General features: G+C 38.2%; 1 long non-coding RNA gene and 1 pseudogene across 1 annotated transcript in view; one reads left to right on the top strand and one right to left on the bottom strand.

Annotated features, from left to right (window-relative positions):
- Positions 1–8749, top strand: part of LOC148584028 (uncharacterized) — a 16587-nt gene extending 7838 nt beyond the window's left edge. Inside the window, exon 3 of the long non-coding RNA XR_015913005.1 lies at positions 8676–8749. This is a non-coding gene — a long non-coding RNA (uncharacterized LOC148584028). The remainder of the gene's footprint in view (positions 1–8675) is intronic.
- Positions 8750–24806, bottom strand: LOC148584027 (GDSL esterase/lipase At5g22810-like; annotated as a pseudogene).

Raw genomic sequence — 24806 nt, 5'->3', positions numbered from 1 at the left:
TGTTTAGGGTCTCCACCAAAGAAAATGCTTAAATTTGGATCAAGTATTGTTTTTTTTTATTGGTTTTTCTGGATTAATTATAATAGATAAGTGTTATAAATACACCCTTTGGTACGGATGAATGTAGATACGCATGAATATGTATATATTTTTGGACATAAACATGGTTGTTAATGATGTTGTTAATCCTGCTTAATTTTTTTTTTTTTTTTTTTTTTTTTGAATCCTGCTTAAATTTGGTTTATATATCATGGTTGGTTTGGTGATGGATGTGGGTTAGAGCTTTGCATTTGAAGTGTTTATTTGTATTATGAGATGAACCACTATGGTCCTTGTAGAATATTAAGAATCTAGTGTATGTGATTGTGTGAGAGTATGAAACGATCAAGTCCACAGTAGATGAATATCATAATTTTATGTAGTTAATATAACATGATTTGAATATATATAAACTCCTATGTGTTAATATCCTCAACAAATTAAAATATTACGGGAAGATTATCAAAATGCTACATGCATTATATTTATATTTCAAATTGTTGGCTTCAATTTGGTCTAGTATGAAATAGTTTTGGTTGAGATAATTATTTAGAGTTATTCATGGGCGTATAAATGGATATAACTACATGGCACAAAGCAATACATGCATATCAATATCATCAAGAACAGTTGTTTAGAAACTTAATTTTGTAACTTTAAATATAAATAGATATAAATGCACTCAATGCTAGAGAGGGTGCTTTTCCTTTTTGTTTATCATCTCTTCCATTGAACCCCCAACATTAATAACCTATATGGAAGCTCTATAATTGCAATGGAAAAAAGAAAAAGATCATATGTCTCACATAATTGCCATGGCAAAAACGAAGTTCATTTTCTCATGTCTATATATTATTGATTGCTCTGTGACCATGCATATATATATTGACTTAATTTTTTTCTATTTTTTTTTAATATGACTTTTCTGCTAAGTGAGTTGGGTGAATATTCGGGCATTTTTCTTTCACGTTACCGACGTGATTGTTTGTATTCGGGCTCAATGATTGTTTGTCTTATCATTTGCAGTTAGTGAATTTTATTTGTTTGGTGATTGTTTTATTGGTGAATATTGTTTGTTTTATCATTTACAGGTAATGGACATCGTCGAGAGGATGCTATGGATGTCAATGATTGATAGTCTGGTTGATCATTTGAACGTCTGGTTGGCTATTTACACTTGTGTATAAGTTACTTTGTTGATGTAATTGTATTTGTGATAGTTTTATTGATGATAACAGAGAGAATTAAATTGGTGTATATTATGTTATTTGTGGTTGGCCATTAGACATTTAAGCCATTTTTGGTGTGTTGAAGTTAGTTTTGGTGGATAGTTTGTGATTAATGTTAATGGATATGATGTATGTTATTTGATGGAAAAGTTGTATATTATTTGCATGGATTTGATGGATATATTGTATATCAGGTTAATCGTAATTCGTAATACAAAATTTGGGAATAGTCCTGAAAAAATTTACAAAAAATATAGGGGAGGAGGAAAAAAAAATTTAAAAACTAACCAAATTTCCTGACGTTTCAAAAGAGGACACGTCAGGAATTGCTGATGTGTCAAAAAATGGCACGTCAGGAATTGCTGACGTGTCATCTTTTGACACGTCAGGAATTCCTGACGTGCCATTTTTTGACACGTCAGGAATTTTTTTGACGTGTCAAAAATGACACGTCAGAAAATTTCTGAAGTGCCATTTTTGGCACGTCAAAAACAATCCTTACATGTCAAAAAATGACACGTCAGGAAAAATGGCACGTCAAGAATTCCTGACGTGTCATTTTTTGACACGTAAGGAACATTTTTTGACGTGTTAAATCCAACACGTCAGTAATTTCTGACGTGTCAGATTTAACACGTGAGTAATTTCTGACGTGCCATATTTGGCACGTCAGAAATTTCCAATTCCTGACACCCATATTCTTCACGACTGAAACACGTCAGGATTGCCCCGTCAGGAACATTTACTGACGTGTCAGACAGCCTGACACGTCAGTATACCTATGTCAATAAAAACTCCTTTTTTTGTAGTGGTACAAGATATTCAAGAAGCATCAAATAGCGAAAAATTATCAAGTTCAAATTTAAACTCAAGATTGAAGGATGGATGAGTTTCTGGTTATCAAGAAGTTTAAATACAAAGTAAAAAAAAAAGAAAAAAAGAAAAAACCAAAAAATAAAAGATAAACTAAACTAAATTAAACCTAAAACTTCAAACAAAAAATTTATATTAAAAAAAAAAAAAAGAGGGAGGGGAGGGCGGATGGCCGCTTTGGGCAAAGACCCTAGACCGGCCGAATGAGGGTGGCTCCTAAACCCACTTGGGGTGGTTTCGGCCACCCCCATTTGGACATATTGGGGTGGTCGGACCACCCCAAGTGACACATGGTCATTTGGTACCCCATATATACCGAATGGGGTAGCCGAGCCATCCCAAATGGCTCGGCCACACCCACATTCTTTTTATTTTTTATTTTTGTGTAAGTTTTAGGTTTTTTATTTTTCTTTTTCTTTTTTTTTTTTATTTTCTTAGTGTTTATGTTTTATTTACACTTTACCCCGAGGGCATTTTTGAAATTGTTTGTTGAAAAATGTCGCACGCCACGCACGTGACTTGGTTTTTGTCCAAATAGATGAATTTGATTGACACAAGGTATTTTTTGCCAACGTCAAATACATTACGGGTGTCTTTTGTCAATTTTTAAATATTGGGGGCCAAAATGCAAATGCGTGGATACTTCAAGGGATATACGGTTTCTTATCAGGATAAATGAGCTTAAAAGATCAAATTTGTTTGGTTTTTTTTTTAAAAAAAAAAATTAAATTAAATTAAATTACATCGTATCTTTATCCTATGGTTTCATAAATCTTTTACAATGTAAATTTTCAAAAATCTATTCCAATCTAGATTAAATGACGATATATAAATCATCATGTTCAAATTTAAAGTCAAGATTGAGGAATGGATGAGCATTCAAATCTTAGAGTTTGGCTAATGTTTTGGTTGTTGTCTAAGATAGTCAATAGTATCAGAGTCAAATAGGGGTGTCAAGGCGGTTACGTAACCATAACCGCCTTAGCGGTTAGTAAATTTCACTAACCGCAACCGCTAACCACCTAGCGGTTAACGGTTAGCGGTTAGTGAAATAGATAACGGCAGGTTAACCGTTTTTTCAAAATTGGACTTTTTTTTGGGCGTTTTAGGGCTTTTTTTTACTTTTTTTTTACATTTTTTTTTTTGTTATTTTTAGTGTCTTCTTGGGCCCAATTGCTATAAAAAGAGCCCATATTGAAAAATCAAAATTAGTTGACCCAAAATTTACATTTACTTGTACTTTAAAAAAATTTCCTTAAATATTAAATCATAACCGGTTAACTTTGTTTTTTTTTTAAAAAAAAAAAAAAAAAACACACACACACAACATATGAAAAGAAAAAAAAAATTCAACACAACATATAAAAAAAAGTTCAGAATTCAGACAACTGTCACAAAATATAATGCTAATACATTAATACTTAAATTGTATTTATAAGTAACACATTAATTGGTTATTGTTTAATCTAATGTCAATTACTTAATTTGATATTATACGAATCATATCATCATTGTACATTAATAATATGATTCATTTGAAGTCTTGAATAAAGTATTTGAATTGTCATTGAATCATATGATTAAGTATTGATATTATACATTTATATTATTTATATGTATATGTAGACTTATATAGACTTATAACATATATAAACTTATAAGTTTATGACATACATTGGAAATAAGTCTCTAGATATTTAATTATTGTATTAGTATGAATTGGTATACTTATGAGTTATGTCATATTATATATGTATAATTTGTTATTATATAATCAAATGATTTAATGATCAATTGATCATGTGATATAATCATATAAATTATAATGATAATATATTAATACTCAAATTGTGATTTAATTATTTTTAAAAAAAATTGTGATTTTATGATCAAGTGATCATATGATATAATCATATAAATTATAGTGATAATGTATTAATACTCAAACTATGATTTAATTATTTTTTAAAAAAATTGTGATTTAATGATCAAATGATTATGTTATATGTATAAATATTTTTATAATTATAATTATAAAAATATATTATATAAAAAGGCGGTTAGCGGTTACGGTTAGTCAAACCAATAACCGCGGTTAGCGATTAATACGGTTAAGCGGTTAAACGGTTAGCGGTTAGCAGTTATAACGGTTAGCGGGTGGTTTTTAACCGCCCGCATTGACACTCCTAGAGTCAAAGGTCCTGAGATCAAACATTGACTCCTTTAATTCGTCCCATTTAAATTAAATATTCTATTTGATGTGCCTCACCTATTAAAAGAGAGTTTGAACCAACACGTGAGGGGGTGTTAAGTGTGGAGCATATAATCCAAATTTTTATTTCATTTGTCATGGACAACAAGCATTTTTTTGACCCAAGAAATTTTTAGTATTATTTCTTGGAGATATGTCATCTTATGGGAGTAGTGAGTTATATATTTTCTCATAAAACTTTGGTTCCAGCCAATTATTTGATAAAATGCCATTGGTATAACTCTTGTATACGTGACACTCTATGATTTGTAAAATGACTCACATATAAGAAAGAGTTGAGCCAATGTAAAAGAAACTCACACGTGAGGGGAGATTTGTTGTAAATTCATGTGTGAGTATTATGTCTCACATTGAGAAATGAAAAGAAAGGGGTAAGTATTATATTGAAAAAAACAAATGTTAATATCAGCTTATTTTGTATACAATATTGTTTTGCATACATTGTTCCATCGTATTTGTGATTCTGAAATATTTGGTTATGAACAAATACTGATTTTAAGGCATGTGATATAATAAATAAATAAAGGGTGCATGTATTGTTGCTTGTGAAATTTTATGCATTCCTTTCAAGATTTATATGTGAATTTATATACATTCCTATTGAGATTAAGGAATTTTGTGTAATATGAATAATTGTGTTGTATACAAAATCATTGATTTTGACCGGTTATGTTCCCACCTATTGTGGGACAAACTACGATAAATCGTAAATTCAATAAATATTTTTTTTGTGAACGAATAATTATGTTACATATAAAATTGATGATTTTGACCAGTTATGCTCTCACCTATCGTGGGATAACTGCAATAAATTGTTGAATTTTATTGTTAATTCAATAAAGGGTTTTGCGAACCTTGAGAGCATCGGCATGTTTAATACATGATGCATTATTTCCCTAATTGTAATTCAGTGATGCCGTGCATGTTGTGTAATTTGGTGCTTACCACAGTTTTGTATTATTTTGATTGAATGCTATTTTAGTGTATATTGGTTAAATCGCTAGTTTGTTTGAAATATATATCTTGGGGAAAATCTAGAGAGTATTTTTTAATATAAAATTCTTATTTAAAGGAACAAAATCCAATTTGTCCATAATATTTTATAATGATTATCAAGTAATTTTTAATATGTTGTGTCTTTACTATTGTAAAGGTGTAGTTGGTAATCATTTTAATGAGTTATGTGAAAATATTTTTGGACTAAGTGAGACTTATAAATGGATTTCTTTTCCATAAGAAAAGTTTTTTAAATGAAATATACAACCTCTGACTAATGTTCATTTTAATTATGTCTGGAGGTAATATTTGTGATTTTCTGTTATCTTCCAATAGAAGTTGAACTACTTGCATGTATAATGATATTTACTTAGAGATAAATGAACTTTTGGTTAAACGTGCATAATTTTTTTGTACACCAAAACCGATGATTTTGAATGGTTATGTACCTGCCTATCGTGGGACTAATCATGATAAATTATTGGGATTTGCTGGTTCAATGTGAATAATGTTGTTGTACATCAAAATGAATGATTTTGAGTGGTTACGTACTTGCCTATCGTGAGACTAACCATGACAAATTATTGGGTTTTATCGGATATTATTCGAATTAAATAAATAAATAAATTTGGGGTTATTATTTTGTGAATCGTAATAATTATACCAAGGTCTATACGGATAATAACTTTGTCCTATCAGTAAATTATTATATAGTAGAATGTTTGGGACGATGAAGAAAATGGTTAGAAACTTTGTACTTGGTTGCCCAGTCTTATCCTCTCGATAGCGGGTCATTTTAAGTTTTTGTATTTAATTATTTTGTTTAATCATGCATAGGAATTCATTTTGTATTGTGGACACTAGCAAAGAATTTGACAAAAATAATGCGTAAGCGTCCGTTATGTACTATAGACTCAAACATGGAGATGAGATGAAAATAATGCGTAAAAGTCAATTGTCTGTTACCGACTCTAGCATGAATTTGATATGAAAAAATAGTGCGTAAGAGTTCTTTATGTGTTAGAGACTCTAGAATGAACTTGAGATAATAAAAAATAATGTGTAAGAGTTCATTCTGTGTTACAGACTCTAGCATGAATTTGACATGACAAAATAGTGCTTAAGAGTTCATTATGTGTTAGAGACTCTAGCATGAACTTGAGATAAAAATAATGCGTAAGAGTTCATTATGTGTTAGAAACTCTAGCATGTACATGAGATAAAAATAATGTGTAAGAGTCAATTGTGTGTTGCAGACTCTAGCATGGGTTTGACGTAAAATAGTGCGTAAAAGTCATTATGTGTTAGAGGCTGTAGCATGAACTTGAGATAGAAATAATGTGTTAGAGTGCAATGATTATTTTGAACTCCAGCACGTGTGTAAGATAAAAATCTTTCTATTTGGTGAATGAGGATATTTATGAGTGCATGTTTCTGTTTTTTTTTTTTTTTTTTTTATATGCATCATAAATTTATTGTGACATCGTCAATCCTAACGATCCTGGCATATCTCTCTTGGAAAGACACATATTATGAAAATATAATAGCTTCTAAGTCTCAATTGCCTCAAGCAATCATATTAATTGAGTCTACTGTGTATAGCATGATGTGGACTTAAGTATGTGCATAATATCATGTGATTATATTATCGGTGTACTTGGAAAATACTTGAGTCACTAGAAAGCTACAAAGAAAGTACTAAGGTACTTGTGGGGGTGCTAGGGACTTTGTGCTAACATAACGGTAATCCGACATTCTTAATGTAGATGGATATTGTGATGCCAACTATTTTGGTTGTCCAAGTTGTGTATTTGTGATGGTGGGATGAGCTACTTCGTGGAAAAGTGTCATACAAATACTTATAGCTTCCTCAACTATGGAAACAAAATGTGTAGTTTATTGTGAGACTACGTGTCGGAATACATGACTGCAGACTTTTGTCTCAGGGCTAGGTATTCTAGATGCCATTGTATTCCATTAGAGATATTTTGTGTTAATTCTACAGCAATTTTATTTCTCTCGAAACACTAGGAACTCCTTACGCTACAAGCATATTGACATAAAAATATAAGTTTGTTAGAGAGAAAGTTAGATGAATCTCACATTCGTGTAGTGCATACTCCCACAGAACATATGTTGGCGGACCCACTAACCAAGGGTTTTGGCTCCTATAGTGCTTCAGGAGCATGCGACTCATTTGGGGTTTTTGGAGACTTTTGTTCTATTAAGTTAGGTCGAGTTATGTGCCTGAGTATTTTTTTGTGTTGCCATATATAGTTCTACGCGCATTTGTGTTAACTATGGCATTGGTGTTGTGATATAAGACATTATGTGTTAGTCTCAGTGGACTTCATTTGAAAATATAGTGATCACTATTTGTGTTATTTGTGTCTTACACTTGCATTCTATTTTCCTTGGTCACGTGATTGTAAGTACGTTTATATGTCATGCATCCTATCGATGTTTTCTAACTTATTACTTGCAAATACATTTTGATCAGGTTGTGTGTTTAGAATGCTTATTTATACTTATCTTGTGGTTAAATGACTTATGCTGTTAAAGTGGGAGATTGTTGTATTTATTACTTTTGGGTGGACTAGCATAGTCATTTGTTTTCTTTTGGGCCCATAATGGGATGGGCCAATTTTGTCGACGTATGAGGAAGCCACTCTCACCCTATATATAAGTGAAGTTTGCCCATTAGGCTTCATTAGGTCATTATATGAAAATTAGGGTTGAGAGTAATAGTCTCCCTCTACACACAAAACACAGTTTTCTTCTATATGTTTGGACATATACAGGAGATTCATGAAGGTAGATATGGAAAGCTTGTCATGAGAATATTGAAGGTATGACATTGTTAGATTTATTTATACATGCTATGGAGAAAGAACAGATTTATTATCGATTTGTTCTAACAGTAATTTATTTCCTGCACTTGTTCTTCACTTTCATACAATTTCAGGTACCCAATTCTTGATGTAGTCCTTCGTGCAATTGAAGCTCTTTCTGCTATAGATGGTTATTCTCGAGGGAACTGTTAAAATAAGGAACTTTTTAGACTGGCTTGTGACATGGTCAAACTCCCTGACAAAGTTGAGGTACATTTTAGCTTCCTGAAAATCGTAAAATACGGGTATATTATATAGGTATAGGATAATTGTAATTTTTTGTAGTGCTGTTTCATTTCACCCGTTTTAGATAATGTTTTGATAATTGGTTGTTCGCTGAATGTTTGATTCTTGACTATTCTATATATTTTGCAGTTTGGAGCTGTCTGCCCTTACTACTAAAGAAGTTAATTGGATCAGCTGTAGAGCACACTGCCTCTTGTGAACAAATCATGGGCGCCAAAGCTGTTCGCAGCCTCCGATGGATGGAAACCGTCCCAGAAGACGTAATCACATGCATTAGCACACGTCCCCACAGAGAACGGATTGCATAGTATTGACGTTTCTAGCAAACCTGTTCCACAACAAGCCTTCCTTGACTCAGCAAACCCTGTAACCACCCACATTTATGAAAAATTAAACAATCATCATGCAATGAGTTATGTCCCTTAACTCATACCAAAAAAATAAAGTTTAGTCGCTTAGGCTCTGTTCGTTTTGACCTAAAATATTCTCTGTTTATCGAAATGATTTTTTGGAAAAATAAAATAAAAAATATTTTCGCTTAAAACAATTTTTGGCGTTTGGCTTGTAGGGAAAAATGGCGATGGCGATGGTGGCGGGAAACCGCTAGTGAATTCTAGCGACCTCTGGTTGCGGCGGCCGGCGATGAACTCTAGTGCCTCCGTACGGCTTTCGAACGGTGGAGGGGAATGAACTACAAGAGAATGCATGCGGAAAAGAGAAGATGAAACTCATAAAATAGTTTACGGTTTTAAAAAAAAATGAAATTATTTTATAGGATTAAAAAAGGTTTTTCGGGTTAGTAAAAAATGTTTTCAGTTTAACTAAGATTTTCAATTGTACCAAACACAAAAAAGAAAAGGAAGAGAAAAAAAAAAAAAAAAACATTTTCTAGAAGACATTATACGCCGAAAGAAACAAAGTTGTAGTAGAGGCTCACTCAGCTTCGCTAGGCTAAAATTTGCTAGGCACTTTCTTTTAGGTGTCTAGGCCAAATAGTTTACTTAGCTCCTTTTTTCTTTTTCTTTTTTTCCTTTTTTTTTTCTAATTGAGTGAAGAAAATGTTACAAGTGAGTGCATTTTCCACTCTTGATCCGAAAGGAAGAGATCGAGAGTGCGAGACCTAACAAAAGGGATGGGTTCCCCAACAATAAACACAAAGAGAAAATTGCAGTGCAGAAAAACAAACAAATAAAATAAAATGGATCAAAAATTGATAAGGTCCTATCCGAAGTGGTTGCATAAAGTTGTACTAACACCAAAACAAGGAGAAGGAACAATGTGAGGGAGGAGAAAAGAGATCCCTCCTTCCCTGGAACAGCTTCACAAGGCGGTGGAAGAGTCTCACTAGGGAGGCAGAAAATCTCAAACCCTAGAACATTGAAAGGTTCTCTCTCTAAAAATTAGAGTTATATATATATATATAAAACTTTTTTGCAATTTGCTAAAATAAATTTAACTCCCTCCAATCACATGCTTATGTGAACCCAAAAAACAAATCCACTTACCATTTGCTGTAGGATTTGTGGAAATATTGTAAAGAGGTTGGTAGATATCAAGGATAACCAATATCAGACCGGAAAGCCGATTTTGCAACCTCTACGATGTGGCATTGAGCTGCGAATTGAAGGAAATTGCGTCAATGTTCAACCTGTCCACACACTCGTTGCTACCCAAACCAAATATTGTCATGGCTGCTGGCAGGCATCCCATTGGGGGCAGTGTTGTCACTCCAATTCTCCTTGCTCCCAATGCATATAGCCTCTGTCACACCATATATATATATATATAGTTTATCAATGAATGCATAGGAATTTGTTTATTTTCTTATTTCTTACAAATAATATACATAAAAGCCAATTTATTAGTAGTAATAGATCATCATCGAAATGTTTTGAAATAACATAAAGATAAAAGTAGAAACTTGAGTGTTTGCTAACAATTTTTATTTAAAAATAAATAAATAAAAAAGAGAAGAAAAAAGTTTTATCAAATAAAACTATACTTGTGTTAGGTTGGACATATGTGCGTGTGTACGCAGACTCTTACTCATTTTTGGGTAAAATATGTCTAGCATATTGAATTACTTTCTTTCTTTTCTTTTCTTTTTTCTAATTAAAAGGATAGGATGGCTATTAGATATGGCTATTATATTTTCGTGTGACCATTATAGTACCCACTCACTAGGAACCAACAACAAAAGTGGTGTAAACAATGGGAAACCGCAAAAACTCCATTAAGCCCGATTGAGTCATAGCTTTACCTAATCCCTCTAAGACATCAATAAAACTCAAATTGGCTAACATTAATTAGACGAGTGTGGGGATTTCGAACCTACCAGTTGGGGATTCCAATTGAATTATAATTACTATCTTATAATTTAAAAAATGACATAAATAATTTAGAGAAATGTTAATTCTCATTCTCTTAACCATTTCCTAACAATCTTCTTCTTCTTCTTCTTCTTTTTTTTTTCAAATGGATTCAATCCACCATTGGATTTGTAGGTCCATATGTGGGTCTTACATATTCAATGGTAAATTTTTAAATATATATATATATATATATATATAAATGGTTGAGAAATTGTTAGGAAAATGAGGCTTAACACTTCTCAATAATCTATTTTTGAGAAGTGCTAAGAGGAAGGACCTGAATGAAGTTTGTATAGGATTGCATGAGAATGTCTGAGAAGCGATCAATAGTAAAGGCGAGTTGAAGAAGCGGATCAATGCAATAGTTCTGAAGAAAGTCACTGCTCCAAGCACTAAGATAGTAGACTGCATCAGATGTTATTGTTGAAGCATTTGATCTTCCACCAATTTCCACCAACCTATTTTGGTACTCCCTATAGTTACCAGCTGCTAACTTAATGAGATCGTATTCTACACCACCAAAATCCACAAGTTATATTGTTAGAATATAAATTAAATGACTAAATTTATTTATTTTTATTTGCTTAAACTTTTGGAATAAGTAGTTATTTAACATTGTATCAGAGTAAGAATAAAGGCTTTGACTTCGAATTCATGTTTTTATTTCAATTAAATATTCTATGTGTTGGGCATTTCACCTATTTTTACCAACTTAAACTTTTGAAATAAGTGAAAATTTAATGTTTATGAGAGTGAATTTTTTTTCTATTGTTAATGTATTTACATAAAGTTCGGCTGTAGCATCAAAATAACCAGAAGCAGCTGAAGCAAAGTTTGCACCGGCCAAGAGGTTATTTCCGTTGGCTTCTCTGCTAAGATAAGCTTGTGGATAACTGGTTTCTAGCATATCAGCTGTAATTAACAAAGAAAAAAGAAAAGAAAAGAAAGAATACAAATGAGAACTCCATTAAAGAACCAGAACTCGAAAGCATTACTATTGATAGAGAAACTTCTATTATATTAGTAGAGAAACTTTAACCTCAAAGGGTTGGTTAATCCATGGACAAAACTAGAATTTCTTATTTTCAAGGACTAATGAGGCATTAAGCTTAATTTTTAAACAAAAATTACACATATTTAACTTAATAAAAAAAATTAAAGGAAATTTAAAATCAATTAGGGCCACGTATGGCCTCCTTTAGTTAGTCATAATATGGTTTGGTCTCTGGTTGGTTTTGAGTGGTAAGTTACTTGGTCATGGTGCTTCATGAAGCATAGGTCTAAGCTTTAACCCCATTGATTATTGTTGGTTGGTCTTGGGCATCTCTCAACCCCAAAAGTTAGCTTAAGATGTGAAGTTTTCTCTCACTTATAAACTAACTACCAACCCCTTCACAACTGATGTGGGTAAATAATTTCTTAGGGCAACACCTAAGATGGAGAGCTTGAGTTTTACCCAATTTTTATGGAGGGACTCTTTGCCCTGGTTTCCCGAGAAACTAGTCAAGGCAAAGCCCAATATACTCGGATATAAATAAAAATTAAAAAAAAAAAAGAAACTTTGAATTATGGAGTTTGAGAAAGATGAAGCAATGAAGTCAGGGGCAAGCTTTCCATTGCAGAACCTCCCAGTTGGTTGTTTAATGACAAAGTTGTTGAAGCATTTTTCCGAATGATGACGTGGAAAAGGAGACAGCACAATATTTGATAACCGAATGTTGAGCTGACAATAAAAGACAAGAAAAAGGGATCAAAGCTGCCGGCGTTGTCCGGCCAGAGGGAGCTCCGATGCCTAAGTTAGCCACAGTGTTTAAGAAAAAAATGAACTTGAAGATTATGGATCAGAGAAAAGATAAGCAAAGTATTCAGTTTCAGAGGGTGAAAAGGAGTTACCGAAATAATGAGATTGGAACCCCCCTTTTATAGGCATCGAACTTGCTCCTGTTCATCTAACACTGTGGATTTACCGAGGGTCCATGTGTCGACAGTATACTAGAACAAGATATTTATTTCTGACATTCTAATATTTCTGAGAATAATACTCGATACCTGCCTCGAGCTCGGTTTGCCGAGCTTGATGGCCGAGTGTTAATAATACAACCAAATATAAAGCTGCTCTGCCGAACATGAGTTTGTTTTGAACAGTAAATAAATGACCGAGTATGGGGAATGGGCCAGTAAATTAGAACTGGGCCCAAATAAGCCGAAATTTGACCCAGCAGTTACCCCCCAATTTCCTTTTTCTTTTTAACAGAATAAGGAAATTATATGTAGGAAACCGAACACAGGTCAGTTTTTATAAGCTCGGTTTTGTCGTTCGGCAAGATGATGCGAGTTGGCTCTTTAAATTTCAAATTTTCAAATTTTGAATTTTCAAAAAATAAAACTGAAGCGTTTGAGATATTTTACCTCCGCCTTTTGAGAACCACGTGTAGGCTTCTGGGTGGTTTTGCGCCTGCTGTAGTTACCACGCGTCAGCTCCTGTACCGAGAAAGAGATGCAGAGATGTCGCTTCGCCGAACCCTAGCTCCTAGGGCATTCAATGCGTCGTTTGGTTTTCTTTCGCAAGTCTTTATAAAAACCTTCTTCTTCTTCATTCAAAACCCCACCGTTGTATATCGCAGAAGCCATTGTTGCTCTCAGAATTCTGTCAACTTTTCCTTTCTTCTCGACTTGGTGTTCTGTTTTATAAACCCTTGACTCCGTCCTCCCTCTTCATTTCCTTTCACAATCTTCCGATATCGAAGCCTGATGGGTTTCAAGGTTCAAAATGTTCCTAAGGAACTGGGAGAATCACACCCAGTCACATGGAGATCCAACCTGCTAACAAAAGATGAGCAACAGATACGCGAAGCTTGTCACATCCCTGACTCAGTTCAGTTGAGGTTCAATGATGATAGGGTTGGGGTATCGTGGATGTCGACAGCCAAGAAGCTTGCGTCTATATGGACATGTTCCAGATTGGCCTAAGGCTGCCTTTCCCGAGGGTAGTCCAGTAGATGCTGAGCTACATTCGGTTAGCTCCACATCAGTTGGCTCCCAATGCCTGGAGGGTATTCTTCGCCTCAATGATCGCTTGGCCACTAATACTCGGGGCTGATCATCCACTCACAGTGCCAGAATTTCTCACGGTTTACCGATTGACAAAGTGTTCCAGAACCGAGTTCTTGTTCACTTTTCAGCTTAGGAAGAAAAAGAAATTGTTCACCTTTCGGCGTACTTACTCAAGCAATCACGAGTGGAAAGAGGAGTTCTTCTTCATCCAAGGTGAATGGCAATTTTCACCTTCAGAGGTAATCAGGGATCCAAGCATTCCTCGGGAAACCACTTCCCCGTCAAACCGAGGTAAGCCGAGTTTCATTTCTTTTCTTTTTTTTTACTTTTCCTTTGCAGTAAAACTAATCTTGATATCTGTACTCTAGGTCAACAAGAACCTCGCTTAACTCCCGCTGAGTACAAGCGCATGCAAGATGTTCGGGATCACGCCGAGCTTCATCCTTTGGAGATGGACTATGACGTGATCATGACCGAAGCGAACAAAGCTCGGTACATATGGACCCCGGCACCTGCAAGGCTGGTAGAAGCCACTGCACCGAGAGCTTTGGCCGCCGAGGTACCAAGGAGACTAACCGCGAGGGTCGCCGAGCCCTCCAAAGAGAAAGGCAAGAGGAAAGCCGAGGACGTTCCTCTCAAAAAACACTCGGTGAAGCCGCGAACGAGTGCAAGCGTATCCGTGAAAATCGCCGATGAGCCCGAAGACCCTCATATTCCTTCTTTGAAGAACAGTAAAAAGCGGTTAAAACCCCAGCAGGAAGGAGTAAAAAAATAAAGGCTACCGAGGATAGCTTGCAGACAGCCAGACCTGTTGCCGAAACTGCAACAGAGGGAGTGACAAGACACTCGGCTCTCGTGGCTGAAGGAATGAATGGCGGGGGTACAATTGATTCAAGAGGCCCCGAGATGGAGACATCTGCTCCTTATGTTAAAGCTTACTCCAAGGTCCTTGTTGGAGTTAGGGAGTTCCTGAGTAGGCAGGATAAGTCGGCTCAGGACGCCCTTTTTGCCGAGGGGACTCCTCCATCTTCCTCCTTTACACCAGCTGGGGTTGAAGCTCAAACAGGTGAAGCTGTGAGAGCCACTCCCCACTCGGCTACTCCTCAAATTCCAACACCCGCCAAGGCTGTACATATAAGTTCCTCTGACTCCGAGGAACAAGAACCAATAGATGCTGGTGAAATCTTCGCCTTCCTGGACAACAGGACAACTGCCGCAACACCCCTGGCTGTTATCCAACCAGGACAAACAGAAGAGGAGCCCTTATTCCCACACACTGAGTTTGACAAAACCGAGCCTTCGGTTGGGGAAGCTACAACTAGTGGGCCTGGAGTTGAAGAACCAGTAGCACTTGGTCCCTCGGTCATGGAGACTGCTAACAAAACTTCAGTTTTTGTTGATCCCATGGACACCGAGCAAACCCTTGTTGAAGGAACTTTTGAAGTGCCTTTTGAAGATGAGAGGCAATCGGATGTTGATCTTACAACAACCATGGGTGGAGTTGTTGAGGAAGAAATGGGCTTCAAACTCCCAACTGGAGGAGTATCACCACAACTCGGGGAATCGTCTCAACCCGTGAATAATGAATTGCCGAGCATGAATACGGAGAGTTCTTTTGAACCTCCAAAAAATACTTTTATGGAGAACCTGGCCAGATCTTTGAAGGCAGCTGAATCCTCGGCCAAGCATTCACCTGAATCACTTCTTTGGATGTTCGGGGAACCTCTTACTCAGCTAGGTGCTAAATGGCTGGCCAACCCCTTCGTTCTCCTGGCTGGTACAATCCCAGGCAACAGCCCGGTGGAGGTCAACACTCAGCTCCCGAAGGAAGTGATGGAGCACATGTTGTACCATCAACTTGAGGTAATCGCATTCCCGCACACTTGATTTCTGATAGCAGTATTTTTGTTCTAATAAACTTCTTTCCATTTTGCAAGGTTCGATGAACAGCTTGAACTATTACCTTCACTATCGAAAATTTGCTGAGAACCAAGCTCAGGAAGCTGAGAATACAAGAAAGAAACTTGAAAAGGCCGAAGTCGAAATCCAGCGTTTAGAAGCTCAAAATGCTGGGGCTATCGCTCGGTCTCAAGAGTTGGAATCCAGGCTTGCTGCCGAGAGGGTGAAATACAAGTGTTTGCTAGCTGACTTCTCGACCCTTGAGGAGGGAGCAACCCTGCTGAAGAGAAGCTTTGACAAACTCTCGGCTTTGGAGCCCGAAGGCACCCAAAGGAAGCTTGAGGAGGCCGAGCGAAAAGTGGCCCACCTGGAGGCTCAGTGCTCTCAGAATCTCTCTAGGATTCGAAAGCAAGAAGTCCAGGGGATTGCTGAGAGATCTCGAATCAGGCAGCTGCTTCTTGACATCCTGGCCCTGGGGAAAAAGGTCGATTCTTATAAAGAGAAATATGCTGAGGCCGCGTTTGAACGTCGTGCAGCCGAGGGTCGAGCTAGACAAATTTCTGAAGAACTGGAAGCAGCCCAGAAAGAATCGGCCTTTCAAAACTCCCGAGTCGAGGTGGCTGAAGAGAGACTGGTGGACATCAAAGGGCAGCTTCTGGCCTTAAAGAAAAAATGGAAGTAAGACAAAACGAAGGCCAAAGCTGCTGTTAAGAGGGCTGATGACCTCAAAGGGAAATTCCTGCAAGCGAAGGAACAAATGTTCAAATATAAGAACAAAGCTCGGGATTTCTACAAGCAGCTCTCCTTCGCTTCCTGGGCCTGAGATTACGGTTGGGGTACGGGCTTCATCTCAGGTTTTGAGACTTTCGAAGATGGTCGAGGAATCCTCCCGAAGGTGTTGACCTCAATACAATCAAACCTGAAGATGTTCCTCCTACCGAAGAAGACATTTCAAAAATCTCCACCCTTGGCAAAGAGCAGATGCCTGATTGCAAAGGCATCACAATTTTCGGTTTTCACCCGTTTGCTCGGCGTCAAGTTGGAGAGTCTTCTACGGCGGCCGAGCGTGCCGATGTTCAGGATCACTCGGAGAAGTCGGTGGCTGCATCTGATGACGACCGGGATCGCGCCTCTCCTTAAGTTTTCCTAATTGTAAATACCGAGAGAACATCTCTCTTTTTGTATCTAACTCATACAAATTTTGTAAATGAAAGAAATTTTTCACAATGAGAAAATCCCACGTTTGGTCCATATTTAAACTTGTACATCAATATTTGCAAATATAACATACAATGTATACCCCCCTGATTCCCATAGTTTATAAATGTAATTTATACTAGTGGGAATCTTATCGAGGCGTAAAAGATTTTGAACCGAGTGTAAAACTTGAATTAATATTACAACATGCTGTATGTTTAACCGAGGATGCGCTTTTTTGTGAGTAAATTACGTTAACCATTGATAAGTGTATGTTTGAGGAAACTACTCGGTAAGTGTGTATGCTTGCTTTGAGGAATATGCTTGGTATAAAGGCTTAATACTCGGTGGATTTTGTAGTTGCAGGAATATTATGTACTTCATCATCGGGAAAGTGCCTTAGTGATGTTTACTGAAATACGTTCGGGAACTTCTCTGGCTATATTTCTCCGTTGAAGAACCTTTGAATAAAGGTTAAGTTCGGAAAGCGCTTTGTTCAGCTATATTTTTGAACTCTTCCTTGGGAAAGCGCCCTAGCGACGTATCGCCGAGTTACGCTCGGGAAAGTCTCAGGCTATATCTCGCCAAAGGTGTTGGAAAGTGTTATAAATACTTTCCAAAGGATGATCCTCGGAACAGCGCTTAGTGCAGCTATATCTCCCGAAGCGTGGAATCGAAAGTTTGTTAGTTATTGAGATCGGCATACTTAAGACATTCTTCTTACTCGGGAAAGCGCCTTAGCGAATTCTGACCGAGCGACACTCGGTGATTTCTCCAGCTATGTTTCACCGAACTCAAATCTTTTTTTTTTTTTTAAGATTTTCATTTGGTTTAATGAAAATGCCTTGGTAAGAACATATCGAGTGATGCTCGATAATTCTAGGGCAGTATTTCATCAAATGCATGGTCCGCCACATACTTAAGATTTCTGCATGATTATAATCTCAGAAGACCCTTCATTGATATATCTCGATCAACTAAAAAAGAATATAACAAAAGTGATGCTCTGAGGATTATAATTTTATACAAAATACTTCTTAAGATGCTCAGCATTCCATGGTCACTGGAGTTGTTTTCCTTCGGAGTTTGTAAGGTGGTAAGCTCCTGCTTTGCCACATCTGATCACCTGGAACGGTCCTTCCCAATTTGGTGCGAGCTTTCCCTCGATCGCATCTTTGGTTGCCAAGGTGACTTTTTTCAAAACCAAATCTCCAACTTTGAAACTGCGATGCTTCACTCGTCGGTTGAAATACCGAGCTACTCTTTGTTGATATGCTGCCATTGTAACCTAGGCCTGATCTTGTTTTTCTTGTAGTAAGTCCAAATGTAACTTTAGACCTTCGTCGTTGAAGTTAGGGTTTAATGTGTCCACTCGAAAACTTCCTGATCCGACCTCGGCAGGGATAACAGCCTCGGTTCCGTAGGCTAAGGTGAAAGGAGTCTCCTCGGTTGAAGTCCTTCTGGTTGTGCGGTATGCCCATAGAACTTCGGGAAGATTCTCTGACCATTCTCCCTTATGCTAACCGAGCTTTCTCTTGAGAATCTTGAATATGGTCTTGTTCGTTGCTTCTACTTGTCCATTTGCTTGGGGATGTCCCGGAGATGAAAAGTATTGCCGAACATGAAGTCCGGCACACCAATTCCGAAAGGACTCACAGTCAAATTGCTTACCATTGTCAGTGAAAAAGGCATGAGGAATCCCATATCGACAAATAACATTTCTCCAAAGAAATTTCTCGATGTTCTTAGCAGTAATATTCACCAGAGCTTCAACTTCTGCCCACTTGGTGAAATAGTCTACGGCGACCACAATGAACCGAACTTCTCCTTTCCCTATAGGTAATGGCCCCACTATATCCACCCCCCATTGTGAAAATGGCCATGGTGACGAAACCGAGCTAAGTTCTTCAGGAGGATGCTTGATAACGTTGGCAAAACGCTGACAGCTATCACAAGTCTTGACCATATTCATGGAGTCCTGGTTCATGCTCGGCCAAAAGACTCCTGCTCTTATAGCTTTGTGAGCCAAGATGTGGGGTCCCAAGTGACTGCCACAGATTCCTTCATGAATCTCTCGAAGAACATAATCACCTTCTTCCTTTGAGACGCATTTAAGGAGCGGTAACATAAAACCTCGTTTGAAAAGAGCTCCATTGACCAATGCAAACCGAGCAGCCTTTCGTTTTAACTGTACAGCCTTTCTTTTTCCCCTGGTAGAATTCCCCTTTCAAGATAACCAACAATTTCCTTAGCCCAAACAGGCATAACTTTGATAGTTAGAATAAAAATCTTTCCAGCAATGGAAGGCTGTTGCTGAACTTGTATTATCTGATCGGATTCTCCCATCTCACACTCGGTTGAAGAGCCTAAACGGGCCAGATGGTCGGCTTTCTCATTCTCTTCCCTTGGGATTTTAACAATACAAAACTTCTTAAAAGATTTTTGCATACCTTGAATTTTGGACAAGTAGAGTTTCATTTTGGTGCCTTTAGCCTCAAACTCGCCGCAAATATGGCCGACTATAACTTGTGAATCACTCCGAACCTCCACCAACTCTGCCTCTAGCTCTTGAGCTAAACCGAGCCCAGCTATTACAGCTTCATACTCGGCTTCGTTGTTGGTAGTTTTGAATTCTAACCTTAATGAGCTCTTCAACTCTCTTCCATCTGGTGTGATCATTACGACCCCAGCTCCGCCGTGTCTTTTGGTAAATGAACCATCCACATAAATTACCCATGTTCTCTCTCTCGACCAATCTTCCTGGTCTCGAATGTCGGTGAATTCTACCACAAAGTCTGCTAAAGCTTGACCTTTGACAGCATTACGTGAAATAAAGTGAATGTTGAATTCACTAATTTCAATTGCCCAGTTGACCAGCCGACCAGACAAGTCCAGCTTCCGAAGTACTTTCTTTAACGGATAATCGGCCAGAACATGGATTGTATGAGCTTGGAAGTACAGTCGGAGCTTTCTAGAGGCAATTACTAAGGCGAAAGCAAGTTTTTCCATCTGTACGTATCTTTCCTCGGCGCCATGCAACGCTCGGCTGATGAAGTAGACTAGCTTCTGAACCCCTTCTTCCTCCCGGATCAAAGCCGCACTGACAGCAGTTGATGATACTGCCAAGAATAGATACAATGTTTCACCAGGAACAGCTCGGCTGAGGAGGGGTGGACTAACCAGATACCTTTTGAGCTGTTCGAACGCCTGCTCGCACTCTTCAGACCATTCGAAAGCCTTGCGTAAAATCTTAAAAAACGGAAGACACTTATCTGTAGACCGAGAGATGAACCTGTTCAAGGCTGCGATCCTCCCTGTCAACTGCTGAACCTGCTTCACATTCTTTGGAGATTGCATATTCAATACCGCCTCGATTTTTTCTGGATTGGCCTCTATCCCTCTGCTGGAAACCATATAACCGAGGAACTTCCCGGATGAGACTCCGAATGCACACTTTGTAGGGTTCAATTTCATCTTAAAGCGCTTCAATGTCTTGAACGCCTCCTGCGAGTCGGTAACATGGTCCATCTGCAGCCTGCTTTTGACCAGCATGTCATTAACGTAAACCTCCATATTCTTACCAATCTGTTCTTGAAACATCCTGTTTATCAGCCTTTGGTAAGTTGCACCGACATTCTTCAGACTGAATGGCATGACCTTGTAGCAATACAAACCTCGGTCAGTGATGAAGGCTATCTTTTCTTGATTAGATGGATGCATGAAAATCTGATTATAGCTTGAAAAGGCGTCCATGAAGCTCAGTAACTCATACCCTGCTGTTGCATCAACTAAGGAGCTAATATGGGGTAATGGAAAATTGTCCTTCGGGCAAGCTTTGTTGAGATCGGTAAAATCTACGCACATCCTCCATTTCCCAGAGGACTTCTTAACCATCACTACGTTGGATAGCCAATCAGGGTAATGTGCCTCTTCGATGAACTGTGCCTTCAGTAGCTTGTCCACTTCCTCGGCTATCGCCATGTTTCTATCGGGGGAAAACTTCCTTCGCTTCTGCTTTACTGGTTTGACCTCTGGATCAATGTTCAAGTGATGAACAATATCTTTGGGGTCAATCCCTGGCATGTCTTAAGGAGACCATGCAAAAACTTCAAGGTTCTGCTGGAGAAACCGAATAAGGGCTTCTTTAACTCTAGGATCTAGCTGCGAACCAATCTTGACAACCTTTCCCTCAGCTATAGGTATATCAATAAGTGGCTCGGCTGGCTCCTTCCTCAACTGCATCTTTCGCTCATCAGCTAAACTACCAATTGTCAATAGTGCTGACTTTGGGCATTTTTTCAAAGATGTATTATAACACCTTCTAGCAACAACTTGGTTTCCCCTAACCTCTCCGACCCCTTCAATGGTCGGGAATTTCATTTTTAAGTGATAAGTGGAAGTGACCGCCCTCAATTGATTCAAAGCCGGGCGACCGATGATCATATTGTAAGCCGATGGTCGGTCAATGACCAAAAAATCCACCATGATAGTAGATTGTCTAGGCGCAGTCCCTGCTGTAACCAGAAGAGAAATCGATCCAATGGGCTGGACATGCTCACCTGCGAATCCTATCAATGGTGACAAGAATGGTTTCAATTTCTCTCGGCTAATGCCCAATTGTTGAATAACTGTCCAATAAATAATATCAGCCGAGCTTCAATTATCTATCAAGACTTGGTGAATGGCATGGTTAGCTACCGTTAGACTTATCACCAAAGCATCGTCATGTGGCATTGAGACCTCTTTCGCATCTTCCTCCGAGAATGTTAGAACACTCGGTTCCCTTTTCTGAATTTTGGAGGGTTTTTCTAGCGCAAAGATTTCTTCCATTCTAGCCTGCTTGGCATAAGCCTTCCTTGCCGAGCTTGATTCTCCTCCGCCAGCCAGACCTCCTGAGATGGTGTGAATTTCGCCAATAATAGCTTGCTTCTGAGGATTTTGCTGCTGATTTTGTGAAATCCTCGACTCATCACGCCTTTGCCTCTGGTTACGTGACCGATCATTACTCTGACTCGAATGCTGTCCCTGTACATCCTGAACATTTTTTCCTTTGCTGTTCTCCTCAGCCAAGAAATTCAATAACTTCCCATTTCTCAGAAATTTTTCAATCTCAAACCGAAGACTGATACAATCCTCGGTTTGATGCCCATGATTGTTATGATACTCGCAAAACTTCTGAGTACTACGGTGCTGGGGAGGAGACTTCATCCTTCCTGGCCATCGAAAACTTGGGTCCTTTTTAACTTCCATGAACACCCTATAAACAGTTGTATTCAAGGGTATCCATCCCACATATTGTTGATGCTGGTTCGGACGAAGCAGCAGACCGACCTTCTTATCCTGAATTTTAAGATTTTGGCCGTCCTTCTTCTTCTTTTCGATTATAACTCTTGGTTTCATTACGACTGGATCAGCAGCAGACTTTCTCTCAGCAGCTTTAGATTTCAGCAACACCGAGATAGTCTCTTCCTGGTTGATGAATTCCTCGACCTTGCTGTTGAATTGTCGCAAAGTTCCCGTCTTTGGCCTTTTGGACAACTCGGCCATCAAAGGTCCTTCAGTCTTTATACCGTGCATCAATGCTAATAGAATGGTTTGCTCGTCAGTACTCTCCACTGTTAACTTCTCCCGATTGAATCGCGACAAATAATCTTTCAAAGATTCGTCTTTTTCCTGCATGAGAGATAATAAATATGTAGGGTTCTTCTTTCTTCTTCTAGCGGCAAGAAATTGACCTAGGAACTGCCGTCCAAGATAATCGAAACTATCAACAGATTTAGGGCTCAGACTTCTGAACCACTCCTTTGCAACTCCCTTCAAAGTCAAAGGGAAAGCTCGACAAGCGATTTCGTCAAGAGTTTCATGAAGGATAATATGAGCTCGGAAACTCTCCATATGGTCAGAAGGATCTCCGCTTCCATCATACTCGCCAATCCGAGGAACCTTAAAACTACCAGGCATAGGGAACCTCATTACTCGGTCAGTAAAAGGTAGGTTAGTGTATTGCATTAGATCCTTGGTAGTAGACCAATTTTCTCTATTTTCAATTAAGAAAGCCATCTTCTCAAATTTCTGCTGGAGATCTTTAACATCTTTATGCACAGCAACCTCAACAGGTTTATCGAGATGCGACCAAACATGGCGGGAATGGCTATACTTGGAATTGCCATGATGGGTTTTGGCGTGACTGGACTCGCCATGGCGCGATTTCCCACCGAGCTGCGAATGCTTGGAGAGCTCTTGTCGGTGGGAGTTAGCCTTGGCCCGAACAGTATGAGGATTGCCTTGTATTGAACTTTCAGCGTCTAGTTGGGTTGACTGATGTCGGGCTGATGGTGGTGGATTCCTGTGGGACTCTTCTCGTCTTCTCTTCTGTGCTGAATCTTCTCTAGGAGGCAACCTAGAGACGATCTCTTCATTCTGCTTCCTCATAGCTTGAACAGATTCGGCTATCCGCTTCATAAAGTCCGCCATGACTGCTGTTTGGGGATTTGGATCATGTGAGGTTCCAGGTATATCTGACTGGATGGTTGGGATAATATGAGGAGATGTGCCAGGGTGTGGAGGTGTGTTCACCATATCGGAATATGAAAGTTAGTAAGAAGCAATAAAAATCGTGTTCCCACAGACGGCGCCAAACTGTTGAAGCAGTTTTCCGAATGATGACGTGGAAAAGGAGCCAGCACAATATTTGATAACCGAACGTTGAGCTGAGAATAAAAGACAAGAAAAAGGGATCAAAGCTACCAGCATTGTCCTGCCAGAGGGAGCTCCGATGCCTAAGTTAGCCACGGTGTTTAAGAGAAAAATGAACTTGAAGATTATGGATCAGAGAAATGATAAGCAAAGTATTCAGTTTCAAAGGGTGAAAAGGAGTTACCGAAATAATGAGAGTGGAACCCCCCTTTTATAGGCATCGAACTTGCTCCTATTCATCTAACACTGTGGATTTACCGAGGTCCACGTGTCGACAATATACTAGAACAAGATATTTATTTCTGACATTCTAATATTTCCGAGAATAATACTCGATACCTGCCTCGAGCTCGGTTTGCCGAGCTTGATGGCCGAGTGTTAATAATACAACCAAATATAAAGCTGCTCTACTGAACATGAGTTTGTTTTGAACAGTAAATAAATGACCGAGTATGGGGAATGGGCCGGTAAATTAGAACTGGGCCCAAATAAGCCGAAATTTGACCCAACAAAAGTCTCTTCCATAAGGAGGGAAGTTAGACTTTATAAAGGTGAACAGGTCGTTATTGTTACCCACATCAAAGCCAGATTCCCCAAATAGGAACATTGCCGGAAGCCCATTGGCCACAAATAGTGCAAGAAATAATGAAAGGAAGCCAAGAAAGATCTTGAAAGAGCCATTATAATTATAATATATATTATCTGATATCAACAATAGTGTGTTAGGGAATAACTGGCTGGAGACCAAAATTTAAAGCTTTGATCTTGGGTTTCTCAAACACACACTAATCACCAAGCAAAAAAAAAAGATGGTTGGTTGAGAAGCAATCTTTGAACAGTATTAAATGTAATAAATGGCTGGAGACCTCAAACACACACTAATCACCAAGCAAAAAAAAAGATGGTTGGTTGAGAAACAATCTTTGAACAGTATTAAATGTAATAAATGGCTGGAGACCAACCTTTAAACCTTTGATCTTGGTTTCATCAAACACACACTAATCACCAAGCATACAAAGATGATTGGTTGAGAAGTCGTCAT

This window comes from Corylus avellana, chromosome 8 (assembly GCF_965113065.1).
Source record: "Corylus avellana chromosome 8, dhCorAvel1.hap1.2, whole genome shotgun sequence".
Classification (NCBI taxonomy): domain Eukaryota; kingdom Viridiplantae; phylum Streptophyta; class Magnoliopsida; order Fagales; family Betulaceae; genus Corylus; species Corylus avellana.
This window is presented reverse-complemented; position numbering and strand designations above follow the sequence as displayed.